The sequence below is a fragment of the Panthera tigris genome, chromosome B4 (assembly GCF_018350195.1).
Source record: "Panthera tigris isolate Pti1 chromosome B4, P.tigris_Pti1_mat1.1, whole genome shotgun sequence".
NCBI classification, from domain to species: Eukaryota; Metazoa; Chordata; class Mammalia; order Carnivora; family Felidae; genus Panthera; species Panthera tigris.
The window spans coordinates 37,771,492-37,786,725 of record NC_056666.1 but is presented as its reverse complement, the minus strand read 5'-3'; the positions used below and the strand labels follow the sequence as shown (position 1 = coordinate 37,786,725).

Genomic DNA, 15,234 nt, shown 5'->3' with positions numbered 1-15,234 from the left:
TTTAAGACAAGGCAAAATCTTCCTACTTCCTTAGGGAGCAATAAATATGAGGATTATGGAAGTGACATTCTGAAAGTGACCTAAGCTACTTGGAAGAAAAGGGGGAGATAAAATACAGGGCACTTTGGCCCAGACTTCACTCAGAAAGAGAGGGAGGCTGTGTCTCCAGGGAGGGGGAGACCATCTGCAGAGGTCTCCCGCCCACCTGCCTCGGGGCGCTGAGCCCCAGTCGGTAGCAAAAATTCCAGGTCTCTAAGTACAAGGGCTTGTCTGATAGGCCAAACACAAAGACACAAGGCCCTCTCAGGCCCTGAGAGGCTGCTGTCTGGAGACAGGGCACAAATTCCACTCCCCAAACTGCTTCCCTCATCTGGAAGCAATTTGCCCCAGCCTCCACTCAATACGAGAGTAAGAGGAGAGAGCCTGCCCCTCACCCCTCTTCTGGGTGGCCCGCTGAACCCCCGAGAGCAGCCAGAGAATGGGTACACAGTCCACCCGACTGCCACACCCAGATGTCTGTTCGCTGCCATTCTAAACGAGCCATCCCTCTGCCACTGAAAAATGGATAACAGTCAAGAGCACAAACTTTGGAATCAGATTGTCCTAAACTGACAGCCAGCTCTACCAGCTGAGTCTAGGTTTCCGCCTAAGGAAGATGGAGATAAAGTAGTCAGGAGGATTAAATGCGACCATGCCTGGCACTGAACAAGCACTTGATAGAGAGCAGTTATTATTATTGCTGCTGCTGCTGCTGCTGCTGCCGCCACTGCATATATACGCTCAGTCGATTTTCTACATAGTAGCCAGTGATCCTTTTGAAATGGGAGGCAGGTCTGTCTCTCCTTCATCAAATTCCTCCACTGGCTCCCACCTCACCACCAGAGAAGCTAAAGCCCAGAAAAAGACTTCCAAGGCCCTATGTGCTCTGAGGACCATGACCTTTCCCTTGCTCACTTCACACCAGCTATACAGGCTTGAACAAGCCACACACACTCCTGCCTCAGGGCCTTTGCACATCCTATTCCCTCTGCCATGGGATGCACCTTCCCCAGGTATCTTCAGGGTTGGCTCCATCACCTTCTGCCATCTCTGCTAAAATTTACCTCCTCGGTAAGGCCTTCCCTAAGTGCCCTGTGTAAGCCGTAATCCCTGAACCCTGCCCTATCCTCCACCCCTTCCCTATTTCACTTTTCTCCATAGCTTCTGTCACTACCCAATGTAATACAGAGCTGAAATTATTTGCTTATGGTCAATCTTCCCCACCAAAATATAAGCTCTTGAGGACAGGGATTTTCCTTCTCTCCTGCATCCCCTGGCAGAGGAGCCCCTCAAACATTTGTGGAATGAGAGTCTCAGAACACTTAGGGTGAACCAAGCTGAGGCCAGGATCGAAATCACAAGTCCTCAGCCCCACTTACACGCTGTCAGTCCTCTGAGGCTCAGTGGCTTCCTCTGGAAAAAAAAAAAAAAATCCTCATTCTAGCCACTTCTCAAGGTCATTGTCAGGGGGAAACGACAGTAAAATGATGCCTGGGAGTATGCTTCAGTGCTTTCCTAGCAGAGTGCCCTATAGAAAAGGAAGACTCCACAATGCATCCCCCATGCTAACTTTCAGTCCCAGGGCAGGGACCCTAGTGCTAAGGGGAGCCTTAAACACAGAGGGATTTACACACACAGTTCTTGCCTCGAGGAACCAGCTAAGTCATGTCTGAGGTCCTCAGACAGGTGGACACATCAGGTGCTAGTCCCCACCGAATCCCTGGTGCCCAGGACCTGCTTACATACAGTAGGTGCTCAATAGATGACCGGCAGAAGCACAAATGAGCAAATCCCATACTGATAACCACATAAGGAATAGTAAGATCACCAATATAAACACCCCCAATAAACCATTAGTTGACCTAAACAGCATGCAGACAACAGCTACCATGGATAGGACTGACGAAAATAGTATCTTTTTCTTTTCTTCACATCGAGGGCAAATGTGTTCTACGGCGGACACTAGGGCATGGGTACAGAAGGCCACGGGGAAGGGTGAACAAATTCGGGAAATCTCTTTTCAGTGAGCGCATTTCAAGAATTAGGCCAAAACACTCCCCGTCATGACAGAGCGCACTCCGTCAATATTAGCTGTAATTATAGCATTGTTTTTATTATTGTCTTGGCAGCCTTCCAGTGGAACAAGCAAGCAGCTGGGAGACAAAACACTGAGGTCTCCCATGTGACAGCGAGGGGCCTGGGCACACTACTACCCCGCCGAACCTCATCTACCTCATCTGTTAAGTGGCAGAGGCCAGGTGGAGTGCTGCACAGCCCTGGCCATACGACCCTGGCCACACGAATGCCGGGACTCCTTCCTCCCAGATGCTTTCATTCAGTCGTCAGACGTCTACGGGGTGCCCACTTTGTGCCAGCTGCTGTCTCGATGCTGGACGTATAGAGCAAATACAGAGAGAGGCACGCCTTCTCCCCTGGAGCTCCCTTTCCAGTGGGGGCGCCGACTTTGTGAGCCCAAATGCACTTGCACTCCAGCCCTCCTAGCAGATCAGTTTCCAAATAACATTCCCTTTGCTTCTATGGGAGAAAGGACTCCCATTTGCAAGGAGTGCTGCGCTTTTGCCGAGGAAGAGGCTAAGCCCATACTGTCCAGGACGGCGAAAGCAGCTCTGGGAGCAGGAGCCTCGAACATCAGTCCTGCAAACGAGCTCACCCCCCGCTCCCCAGTGGAGCCCTTGTTCTTCCCATTTGCAGAGGAAGAAACAAGACTTCCCCATGTCAGACCTGTCTGACCAAGGCTAAGAGGACCAGAGAACCCGAGTCCGAGTTCAAGAGTGCTCCTCACATCCATGACCATGCGTGGCCCAGCGAGCTGAAGGAAGATGAGCAGCACACTGGGAAGGAGGCTCTCGGGAGCTCAAGGCCACTTGGGGTCAGGCCAGGGCACTCAGCTGCCGGGAAGATTTCTCACCTCAGGTCTGCTTCCTATAAAGCCCTTGCCCCCAGAGCCTGCCCGGCTGTGACTTACCCCCTGGGCACAGCTGACTGCTGCAGACACCACGAAGGAACAAGGGAGGTACCATGGATCCCCTAGCAGACAACCTGACAAAGGTTCCTTCCACTGAGAGGTTGGGCAACAGCTTTAGGGAAGCAGAAGATCGAGCCCTTGGCTTTTTGCCCCTTCTGAGTCAGCCCCCTACACTCCCCAGCCACTGAGCTGCAGACCTGCCCTTCCTTCTCTGGCTGGAATCTTATTTGGAGCTCCCTAAAGACCACCTTAAAAATGGCAAAAGGCTGGGGTGCCTGGGTGGCTCAGTCAGTTAAGCATCCAACTTTGGCTCATGTCATGATCTCACAGTTTGTGTGTTCGAGCTCCATGTCGGGCTCTGGGCTGACAACTCAGAGACTGGAGCCTGCTTCGAATTCTGTGTCTCTCTTTCTCTCTGCCCCTACCCTGCTCATGCCTCTGTCTCTCTCTTTCTCTCTCAAAAGTAAATAAACACTAAAAAAAAAATTTTTTTAATGGGGAAAGGCAGGTCCTTGAAGATTCTCTTGAAAATCCTGCCCCCACCACCATTTAATGGGCCTCCACAGTGTGCAAGGTACCATCCCAGACACAATGGGGTGGCACCTCCCTGGGAGCTTTCAGTCCAGGGAGGGGAGAGGCCGCACAGAGGAAGTGACATGATCCCAGAGAAGTAAGTCAATGAACAGGTCAAGAGCAGCCGTGTCTGTTCAGAGCGACGTTTGCGAGCACGGAGAATGGCCGCAGCAAGGCTGCCAGATGTTGCTGTGTGGGCAGGAGGGAGAACAACGGGCTAACCAGAGTCCTGCACTGTCTCAAAGGCACTGTGTATCCAGACACAGGAGACACAATGGGACAAGGCACTGACATAAGGCACCAGCCCAGATGGATGGGGTGCCAGTCAGGCTGGAACTGAAATGATGGAGATGAGCACAGACAGCGAGCAGCTGGTCTGCAGGGCCACCAGAAGGAATCCACTTTGGGCAAGGATGAAGGTGTGAGGAGTTCCACAAAACTGTAGTAAGGAGGGCATATTCAGGTATGCACTGTTTGTTGGGGGGGGGGCGTGTTGGGGACTGGGAATTTCCAGGAGGGATGGATCATTGGGCTCAAAGGGAGGACAAAGATTTAGAATCATTGAGTAGAAAAGTATCTTAGAAACGATCTCATACAACATCATATCTAATCTTACAATCCCAAACACAAAATCCCTGATCAATAAATATCAGTTTTTACTTAAACCCCAGAAGTGATGAAGAGCTCACTACCTCCCAAGATAGCCTATTCATCTGCTAGATGGCACTAGCAGTTAGAAAGTTCCTCCCAGGGCACCTGAGTGGCTCAGTTGGTTAAGTTTTCAATTCTTGATCTCAGCTCAGGTCATGATCTCACAGTTACTGAGTTCATGCCCTGCACTGGGCTCTGCACAAATGGTGCAGAGCCTGCTTGGGCTTGTCTCTCCTTCTCTCTGCCCCTCCCCCGCTTGTACTCACTCTCTCTCAAGATAAATAGAAAGAAAGAAAGAAAGAAAGAAAGAAAGAAAGAAAGAAAGAAAGAAAGAAAGAAAGAAAGAAAGAAAGAAAGGCAAGGCAAGACAAGTTCTTCCTGGAACTGGATCCACATCCAATCTTCTGGAATCCCCTCATCCACGGGTCCTAGGTTTGGCCCTCTGAAGCTACAGGACACGTTTAAGCCCTCTTCTTCCCCATCAATCCTGCACATGTTAGAAAACAATTATCGTGTCCCCCTTACCACTCCATAAAAGCAATTCTAGGACAAAACGAACATTCCTAAATCCTTCATCCAACTCCCATGTGGTATAGCATCCAGCACCTTAGTCGCCCTTCTCTGGATGAATTCAGATTTGCCAGTGTCCCAACCAGAATTAACAAACCCCAAAACTACAGATGTGGTGGAAGCTCCACAGAGCACAAAGAGAGTCTGAATTCCATACCCACTGAGATAGTGTTCTTCTTAGATAGTTAGCTTACAGTTTCTTTCATTTCTCATTCACTCATGCAATCAACAAATGTGAGCTGCCTACTATATGCCAGGCACTGGACTATGTACCAGGGAAATACTACATTTTCTTTGACAACAAGAAAATACCATCTCATCTTTGTGTTCAGGGAGACAGCCTACTTAGAGAGATAATAGACCCAGATAAAATTATGAGGAAAAGAATATCCTGCTTATGGGGTCTCATAAGAGTGCTGACTAGAGACACATTCCCCAGTGGGGAAGGAAGTGATGCCCGAGGTAAGTCTTCCAATAATGCTGGACTTTGGTTTACCACCATGGTGAAGTCATGCAGACTGGCTCTACCCTCCCACTTTAAGCAGCTAGAAATCCGAACAGAATACATGAGACAATTCCTTCAGATATGAGACAACAGGCCGCACAGGACTGTAATCCCTGAGAAGAGGAAAACGTAAGAGTGAGTCCTATGGTTACCCAGCTGACTGCCTGGAGGTGGTTTGCACACAGCTGCACAGGAGAAGGAATACAAATGGAGTCCAGTGGGGCACCTGGGTGGCTCAGTCAGTTGAGCGTCCGACTTCGGCTCAGGTCATGATCTCACAGTCTGTGAGTTCAAGCCCCGCATCAGGCTCTGTGCTGACAGCTCAGAGCCTGCAGCCTGCTTCAGATTCTGTGTCTCCCTCTCTCTCTACCCCTCCCCCACTTGTGCGCTCTCTCTCTCTCTCTCTCTCTGTCTCTCAAAAATAAATAAACACTAAAAAAAAATTTTTTTTTAAACACACAAATGGAGTCCAGTGGTCTCACCAAGCTGAAGAGACAGAAATCAGAGTTCATGGAGCTAGAATCGAAGGTAGAATAGTAGAGACGAAGGGCTGTGCAGACAGGGTGCTCTAGGAATGTGCAGAAGAGTCTCCTTGACTCTCTGGCTAATCCACACATGTGTGAAGTGAGCTCCACAAGACTGGGAAGAGAACCAATGGAAAGCAATAGGCCAAATGATTGTAGCACACAGGGCCAAAAAGAGGTCACATTCCCCCCTGGAGAGTAGAGAGACCTCACTATACCCAGGGCACTGGGCAGAGTCCTCAGAAGGGTGGTGCCTTAGTAGTGAAGCTAAATTAGCCCTGGACTAAAAGCTGCTCTGGATCCACCCTCACAAAGCTTAAAGACAAGCCTCAAATATTAAACTGATCCCAAGCAATTGAAATGCATGCCAAAATAAAGTCCAATACTATTTAAAGAAATATAATGAAATCCAGCAACATTAAATCTACAATGTCTGGCACTCAATCAAAAATTAGCAAGCATTCAAAGAAGCAGAAAGATATGACCCATAACCAGGAGAAAAATCAGTTAATAGAACAGACCCAAAGATGGCAAAGATGATGACACCAGCAGACACAGATGAAAAGCAGCGATTGTAAGTATGCTCCATATGCTCCAGAATGTAGAGGGAAACATACACATGATGAAAAGAGAAAAGATATAAAAAGACTCATACCGAACTTCTAGAGATGAAAAAGATAGTATCTGAAATGAACGATACACTGGATAGAAAAATTTAACATCAGATTAGACCCTGCAGAAGAAAATAACATTGTACCTGAAGACATAACAATAGAAATGATCTCAGATGAAGCACACAAAGAAAAAAAACTGAAAAAAATTAATAGAGCATCAGAAACCTATAGGACAATATCCAAGAGGCTAACAGTCATGTAACTAAAGCTCTAGAAAGAGAAAAGAGAGAAGGGGGAACAGAAAAATTCTTGAAGAAATAATGGCTGAACAAATTTTCCTACCTGCTAAAACAATGCAGATAAGAGAAAACACAATGCAGGGTGGGAGAGGCATTTCAAGCAAGTAGACCACACCGGGAACAATGAGAAATGAGAGCTTGCATGGTGGGAGAGGGAGGAGAGGCAACAGGTAATTTAGCCTTACAGAAACACAAGGGGCAAAGTGGCTGCAAGGGGGAAGCAGTAAGGCTGGCCAGGGCAGGTGCAGACCTCATCTTATTGGCCAAGGGATGATCACCTCATCCTGGACAAGGGCAACTGATTTTTTAAACCTAACGTCAGATTTTGCAGTTTTCTTGAGCAGAAGTGTCCAGAGAACAGAAGAGAGGTTTGGGACCCAGCTGTGACATCTGAGCCTTCAGCCTGCCCCCCATGGGGATGACCAGCTGAGATGCCCACCCTTGGACCCCATATGGAACAAAGAGCAGAGGCAACACAAACACCCCGCCCCCATCTGAGAAAGTTTTTCCTCCCTACAACCCCCGAAATCAGATCATTCTTAAGCCAGAAAGGACCTCAGGGATCAGAGACTCCTCATTTTACAGATAAAAAACTAAACTAAAGCCTAGAGAAGTAATGTGACTGGTCCAGGACAAGCCAGGTGTCCTGCCTCCTGGTAGCCTGCTCTGTCTACTGACCCACTCTGCCTGTTACAGTTCCACCCGCCCCTCCAGAACTATGGACTGGTCTGGATGATGCTTCTGAGTCTGAATGTCTACACACAGTCGTCTCTACATGTCCAATCTAGCTCCTTCAGGACAAGGGCAGATTCCTGAACTTCTGTAGGATAGATACTCAGTACACATCTCCCTCCCGTACACTGAGCAAAAGTGACTCTGGACCTGGCTCTGGGGAAGAAAGGAGGCAGTAAGCCCCCCTGAGAATCCAAGGCCACAGCTGCCCCAAGCCTGCCTAAGTCTGAGAGGGACAGAGAAACAGAAAGAGGCAGTTAGAGAGACCCAGGAAGCTGGACCCACTGACCCTGGCCATGGGAGCTCCCAGGCGACTCCCCAAGAGGCCGGGATGGTCTAGTGGGAGGAGGGACATTCCTCTGGCCTCTAAATCCTTCTCTCTTATCAGATTGGCACTGAGCCAGACACTGAGCTTGCCACCTCCTCCACCCCAGGGGAGGAAGAGGAAATGGTCTTAACTCTCCTTCTCTACCCCTCCCCATACCAGCACCCACCCCCAGCCCCAACTTCACTGTGGGCTCTGGGTTGGGCGGCACCTCTTTACAGAGGTTAAGAATGAACAAATTCTTGGGCTATTCCTGGAGCCTTGATTTTTATCATCCTTCCATTCTGGTCAATTCTGAGAGGCCAGCGGCCGGGAATGCCAGAGAGATCTGAGCCCGGCCCACCAAACCCAAAATAACCCCACACGTGCCTCCCTCAAGTCCTCACGGATTTGGCCATTTGGGGTGCATGTTTTCCTACAAAGCTGCCCTCAGGCCCTGCAAGGTCACCTCACACACAGGGTGCTAGGAACTCAAGAGGCATCCTTGGGTGAACTGAGGAAGATGGGAGCAGGTGTGGGGGTGGGGATGGAATAAAATAGAATCCGGGGTCAGCATCTAGAAAGTCTGGCTCCAGCTTCCTCTGCTCAAAAGAACCTGGGAAAACCAGCCTCAGTTTCCTCCGCTGTGAAATTTTTGAGCAGGGCTCCCTGTCCACCCCACCTCGGGAAAGGGAAGGTTAAGTCTCTCAGGCAGAGCCACGGCTCCTTCAGTGAGGAGCTCCTGATCTACAAGTCCTGCCCCTCCCCAGAGACATTTCAAACCCCTGCAATTATGAAGATGGATGGTTTATTTTTTAATTTTTTTAATGTTTATTTTTGAGAGAGAGAGAGAGAGAGACAGAGGGAGAGAGAGACAGTGTGAGTGGGGGAGGGGCAGAGAGAGAGGGAGACACAGAATCCAAAGCAGGCTCCAGGCTCCAAGCTGTCAGCACAGAGCCCGACACGGGACTTGAACCCACAAACTGAGATCATGGCCTGAGCCAAAGTTGGACACTCAACCGACTGAGCCACCAGGTGCCCGAAGATGGATGATTTTAAATCAAGCAAGAGCTCTAAATGTCCAGGGGTATCGGCTAGATTAGGGATACATTTCTTTTTATATCACAAATGCAGTATTTGTTCCGTTCATTCAACAAATATTTGAGTGCCCACCTGGTTGGTACCAGACAATGAGAAAACAGGCAAAGTGTCAGTGGAGGGGAAAATCAAGGGCTCTGCTCCTCAGAAGGAAGGAAGAACCAGAGATCGAGTGGAGCCGTTAGAAATGTCCCTGCCCATCAGAAAAGAGCCGTGGAGGCTGCAGAAGTCCTGAGTCCGAGTCCGTCCCCTGGCAGCACTAACCCTACTTGGAACCTGGGGGATGTGGGGTGGTGGCCGCAGGGGCTATGGAGATCAGTCCCCTAGCCCACTGGGACCACTGGGTTTACAATGTGGCAGCATCTAATGCTTTAGTCCCTGGGGTGGGGACCAAAGAAGAAAGGCCCTGCAGAGTCTGAAGAATCACCTCCTACTTCCCCTCTGCTCCAAAGTCAGGGTGGCCACACTCCCGCACCCCAGCCCATAAAGAAAGGGTCAAGCAAGGCTTCCTGCCTGTGGTGATCAACATTCGCCCCAGAGCCAGCTGCAATGAGGGCCCAGGAAACCGGACTGCCAGCCATCGCCCAGAACTGGGGACAAGTCTGTGCTGTAAGCAGGTCCTACAATCAGTATTAGCATCCCAAAAGCCAGCGGCCCCAGAAGTATTCCCAGAGAGAAGAAAATGTGTCCAATTCAGGTCCTCCAACTCCGGGACTCTGCTGTCCCACATGCATCGGGCTTAACTGGAATGTCAGAACGGGAGCGGTGTGGAGAGAGAGGCCCACTCTGCCTGATATTCCAGCCCCCAGTGTCCAAGCCAGAGTGGGCTTGAAGCATCTACCAGTCCACCCAGCCCCAGGCATGGTGGCACCCATTGTTAACCTCCCCATCAGCCAGTAGAGTGTGGCCCCTCTGGGGAAGTCACACCCATGTTTCAGAAAGGCAGCTGCTGCTGTTTTCTTGAAGAACAGTCCTCAGAGCCCAAGACCTAGTCCACTGAGCATCCCCAGGGGACATCCATCCCTCTCCTACAGGGACACCTGAACTTGTTAAACCACCGAGGGGCATTTGGATAAGAAGTGAGGAAGGTGGGTGCTGGAGGTGAGGTAACATCACTTTTATTCCACATGAGGTGTGGGTATAAAGCAGGGAGACTTCGGCTGGGCCAAGGCAGGCATCTCCTTTCAGCCCTACATAGAGGGCTCTGGCTGCATCTACAGCAACCTCTTCCCTTCCTGGCTGGCCTTCAGAGCCCACTCCTGAGGGCTGTGGATGTGGCAGGACCAAGCCCTGGGTGGGAGGGGGGGGGAATGGGAAAACCCACATAAAACACACAAGAAAGTTGGTAGCCAAGAACAGAAAGGGTTGGGGACTCACCTAACCCTGCATCGGTGAAATCAATCTCTCTCTCTCCCTCTCCCTCTCTCTTTTAATAAAGCATTGCGCATAATTTATACCCTATTCAAATAGTTTTTTTCTTTTTTTATTGAAGTATAACTGAGACACGTTGCATTAGTTTCAGGTGTGCAACATAATAATTCTACATTTGAATACATTGCTAAATGATCACCACAATAAGTCTATCTACCATTTGTCACCATACAAATTTACAAACATTGTTTTTCTTGATAGGAACCTTTAAGATTTTTCCTAACAACTTTCAGTTATTGACTGCAGTCCTCATGCTGTATGTTACATCCCCATGACTTACTTATTTTACAAGTGGAAGTTTTGTTTTTGGTTTTGGGTTTTTGTTTTGTTTTAAAGTTTATTTATTTTGAGAGAGAGAGCACATGGGAGTGGCAGACAGAGAGAAGGAAAGAGAGAAAATCCCAAGCAAGCTCCACACTGTCAGCGCAGAGACCGATGTAGGACTCGAACTCATAAGCCATAATATCATGACCTCAAATCAAGAGTAGGACACTTAACCTACTGAGCCATCTAGGTACCCCTATGAGTGGAAGTTTGTACCTCTTGATCCCCTTCACCCATTTTGCCCAACCCACACACCCCTTCTCCTCTGGCAACCAATTGTTCTCTGTATCTGTATCTGGTTTGGTTTATTTGTTTTGTTTTTTTAGATTCCAGATATAAGTGAAATCATAAGGTATTGTTCTTTGTCTGACTTACTTCACTAAGCATAATACTCTCAAGTTCCATCCATGTTGTTGCAAATGGCAAGACTGCATCTTCTTTATGGTTGAGCAGTAAGTATTCCATAATATGTGTATACCACATCTTCTTTATCCATTCATCCATTGATAGATATTTAGGTTGTTTCCATATCTTGGCTATTATAAATAACGCTGCAATGAACATAGGAGCGTATATATCTTTTCAAATGAGCATTTTCATTTTCTTTGAATAAATACCCAGAAGTGGAATTACTAAATCACATGGCAGCTCTATTTTTAATTTTTTTAAGAACTTCTATACTGTTCTTTAAAAAAAAAAATTTTTGTAACGTTTATTTATTATTAAGAGACAGAGAGAGACAGAGCATGAGCATGGGAGGGGCAGAGAGAGAGGGAGACATAGAATCTGAAGTAGGCTCCAGGCTCCAGCTGCCAGCACAGAGCCCGATGTGGGGCTCAAACTCGCAAACTGTGAGGTCATGACCTGAGCCAAGCAAGGTCGGACACTTAACTGACTGAGCCACCCAGGCGCCCCAAGAATTCCTATACTGTTTTCCACAGTAGCTGCACCAACAGTGCCCAAGGATTCCCTTTTCTCCACATCCTTCCCAACACTTGTTATTTTGTCTTTCTGATAATTCTAACAGGTGTGAGGTGATATCTCATTGTGATTTGATTTGTATTTCCCTGACAATGACCGAGGTTGAGCACCTTTTCATGTGCCTGTTGGCCATCTCTATGTCTTCTTTGGAAAAATATCTATTCAGATCCTCTGCCCATTTGTTAATCAGATTGTTTACATTATTGCTATTGAGTTATAGGTGTTCTTTCTATATTTTGGGTATTAACCCCTTATCAAATATATGATTTGCAAATATATTCTCCCACACTGCCTTTTTATTTTGTTGATGGTCTCCTTCACTGTACAGAAGCTTTTTAGTTTGATGCAGTTCCATTTGTTTATTTTTGCTTGTGTTGCCATTGCTTCTGGATTCAGATACAAAAAGATATCACTAAAAACAGTGTCAGAGAGCTTACTACCTATCCTTTCTTCAGACAGTTTTATGGTTTCTGGTCTTATATTCAAGTCTTTAACCCATTTTGAGCTAATTTTTGCGTATGGTGTAAGATGCCAATCCAATATCGTTCTTTTGCACATGGCTGTCTAGTTTTCCCAACACTTATTGAAGAGACTGTCCTTTCCTTATAGTATGTTTTTGCCTCCTCTGTTGTAAGTTAATTGACCATATATGCGTGGTTTGATTTCTGAGCTCTCTACCCTGTTGCACTAATCTTTGTATCTGTTTTTATGCCAATACCATACTATTTTGTTTACTATGGCTTTGTAGTATAGTTTGAAATCAGGGAGCATGATGCCTCCAGCTTTGTTCCTCTTTCTCAGGGTTGCTTTGGCTATTTGGGATCTTTTGTGGTTCCATATAAGTCTTAGGATTGTTTGTTCTATTCCTATGAAAAACACCATCGGAATTTTGATAGGAATTTTGATAGTCTGAATCTGTAGACTGCTTTGGAAAATATGGACATTTTAACGATATGAATTCTTCCAACCCATGAGCACAAAATATCTTTCCATTTATTCGTGTTTTCAATTTCTTTCATCAATGTAATAGTTTTCAGTGTACACGTCTTTCACGTCCTTGGTTAACTTTAATCCTAGGTATTTTGTTCTTTTTGATGTGATTTGAAATGGGAATGTTTCCTTTTTTTATTGGTTTTTTTTCCCAATGTTTATTTTATTTTTGAGAGAGACAGAGCACGAGCAGGGGAGGGGCAGAGAGAGAGACAGAGAGAGAGACACAGAATACAAAGCAGGCTCCAGGCTCCAAGCTGCCAGCACAGAGCCTGATGCAGGGCTTGAACCCACAAACCACAAGATCATGACCTAAGCCGAAGTCAGACACTCAACCGACTGAGTCACCCCAGGTACCCCATGAAATGGGAATGTTTTCTTAATTCTCTTTCCTATAGTTCATTCTTAGCGTATAAAAAAACAACAACATATTTTTATATATGGGTCTTGTACCTACCCTCCAATTATATCAAACTCATATATTAGTTCTAACAGTTTTTTGGTGGAATCGTTCAAATTTTCTAAATATAAAATCATCTCCACTAACATTGACAGTTTTACTTCTTTCTTTCTAATTTGGATGATTTTTATTACTTTTCCCTGCCTAATTGCTCTGGCCAGAACTTCTAATACTAAGTTGAATGAAAGTTAAAAGAGTGGGCATACTTTTCTTGTTCCAAATTTTAAGAGAAAAGCTTTCAGTTTTTTTTGTCATTGAGTATGATGTCAGCTGGAGGCTTGTCACTTATGGCCTTTATCACGTTGAGGTACGTTCCATCTATACCCATTTTGTTGAGACCTTTTATTGCAAATGGATGGTGAATTTGTCAAATGCTTTTTCTGCATCTATTGAAATGATCATATGATTTTTGTCCTTCATTTTGTTAATGTAGCATTGACTGGTTTGAAAATGTTAAACCATCCTTGAATCCCTGGAATAAATCCCACTTTATCATGGTATGTGATGCTTTTAATGTATTATTAAGTTTACTTTGCTAATATTTTGCTGAGGAATTTTTCACATATGTCCATCAGGGACACTGGCCTGTAGTTTTCTAAATTTTTTAAAATATGTATTTATTTTTGAGAGAGACAGAGACAGAGCATGAGTGGGGAAGAAGCAAAGAGAGAGGGAGACACAGAATCCGAAGCAGGATCCAGGTTCTGAGCTTGTCAACACAGAGCTTGACACAGGGCTCAAACTCAGAAACCGCAAGCTCATGACTTGAGCCAAAGTCAGACGTTTAACCAACTGAGCCACCCAGGCACCCCTTGGCCTATAATTTTCCTTTTTTGTGGTGTCCTTATCTGGTTTTGGTATCAGAGTAACACTGGACTCATAAAATGAGTTTGGAAGCATTCCCTCTCTTCAGTTTTTTGGAAGAGTTTGAGAAAAGGATAGGTATTAAGACTTCTTTGAATGTTTCATAGAACTCACCAGGGAAGCCTTGACTTTTTGTTTGTTGGAAAGTTTTTGATTACTGATTCAACTTCCTTAGTAATCTATTCAGATTTTTTATGATTCATGAATCCGTCTTGGAAGATCATATGTTTCTAGGAACTTATCCATTTCTTCTAGGTTGTCCAGTTTGTTGGCACATAATTGTTTGTAGTAGTCTCTTACAATCCCTTGTGTTTCTTTGGTATCAGTTGTAACCTCTCCTCTCTTATTTCTGATTTTATTTGAGCCATCTCTTTTTTTTCTTAGTGAGCCTAGCTACAAGTTTGCCAACTCTGTTAATCTTTTCAAAGAACCAACTCTTAGTTTCACTGATCTTTTCTATTATCTTTGTAGTCTTTATTTCAATTATTTCCAGTCTGATCTTTATTATTTCCTTCCTTCTACAATTTGGGGCTTCATTTATTCTTCTTTTTCGAGCTTCCTTAGGTATAAAATTAGACTATTTGAGATTTTTCTTATTTCTTGAGGTAGGCATTTATCACTATGACTGTACCTCTTAGAACTACTTTTGCTGGGGCGCCCAGGTGGCTCAGTCAGTTAAGCTTCCGACTTAGGCTTAGGTCATGATCTCGCGGTTCATGAGTTCGAGCCCTGCGCCAGGCTCTGTGCTGACAGCTCAGAGCCTGGAGTCTAGTTCAGATTCTGTGTTTCCCTCTCTCTCTCTGCCTCTCCCCTGTTCACATTCTGTCTCTCTCTCTCTCTCAAAAATAAATAAACATTAAAAAAAAAAAACTACTTTTGCTGCATCTCATAGATTTTGGTATGTTGTAGTTCCATTTTCATTTGTCTCAAGTAATTTTTTTTATTTCTTCTTTGATTTCTTCATTCACCCACTGTTTGTTCAATAGCATGTTGCATAATCCCCATATATTTGTGATTTTTCTTTTTTTTTTTTTTAGTTTATTTATTTTGAGAAAGAGACAGAGAGTGAGTGAGTGGGAGAGAAGCAGAGGGAGAGACAGACTCCCAAGCAGGCTTTGTGCTCTCAGTGCAGGCCTAACACAGGGCTTGAACTCACAAACCTTGAGATCATAACTGGAACTGAGATCAAGAGTCAGACACTTAACCAACTGAGCCACCCAGCACCCCTCTAACTTTCTTTTTGTAATTGATTCCTAGTTTTATACCATTGTGGTTGGAAAAGAGTCTTG

At 45.9% G+C, this 15,234-nt stretch overlaps 1 protein-coding gene across 4 annotated transcripts in view; it reads right to left on the bottom strand.

The window, feature by feature from the left end:
• TSPAN9 (tetraspanin 9) overlaps positions 1 to 15,234 on the bottom strand; it is a 202,636-nt gene that overhangs the window by 170,446 nt on the left and 16,956 nt on the right. The window contains exon 1 of one of the 4 annotated variants that reach the window (XM_042991587.1): positions 1,419 to 1,437. The exons of the other annotated variants lie outside the window; for them this stretch is intronic. The gene's annotated coding sequence lies outside the window, so the exon portion shown is untranslated. Of the gene's footprint in view, positions 1 to 1,418; positions 1,438 to 15,234 lie in introns of those variants that run through there. 4 annotated transcript variants of the gene reach the window in all.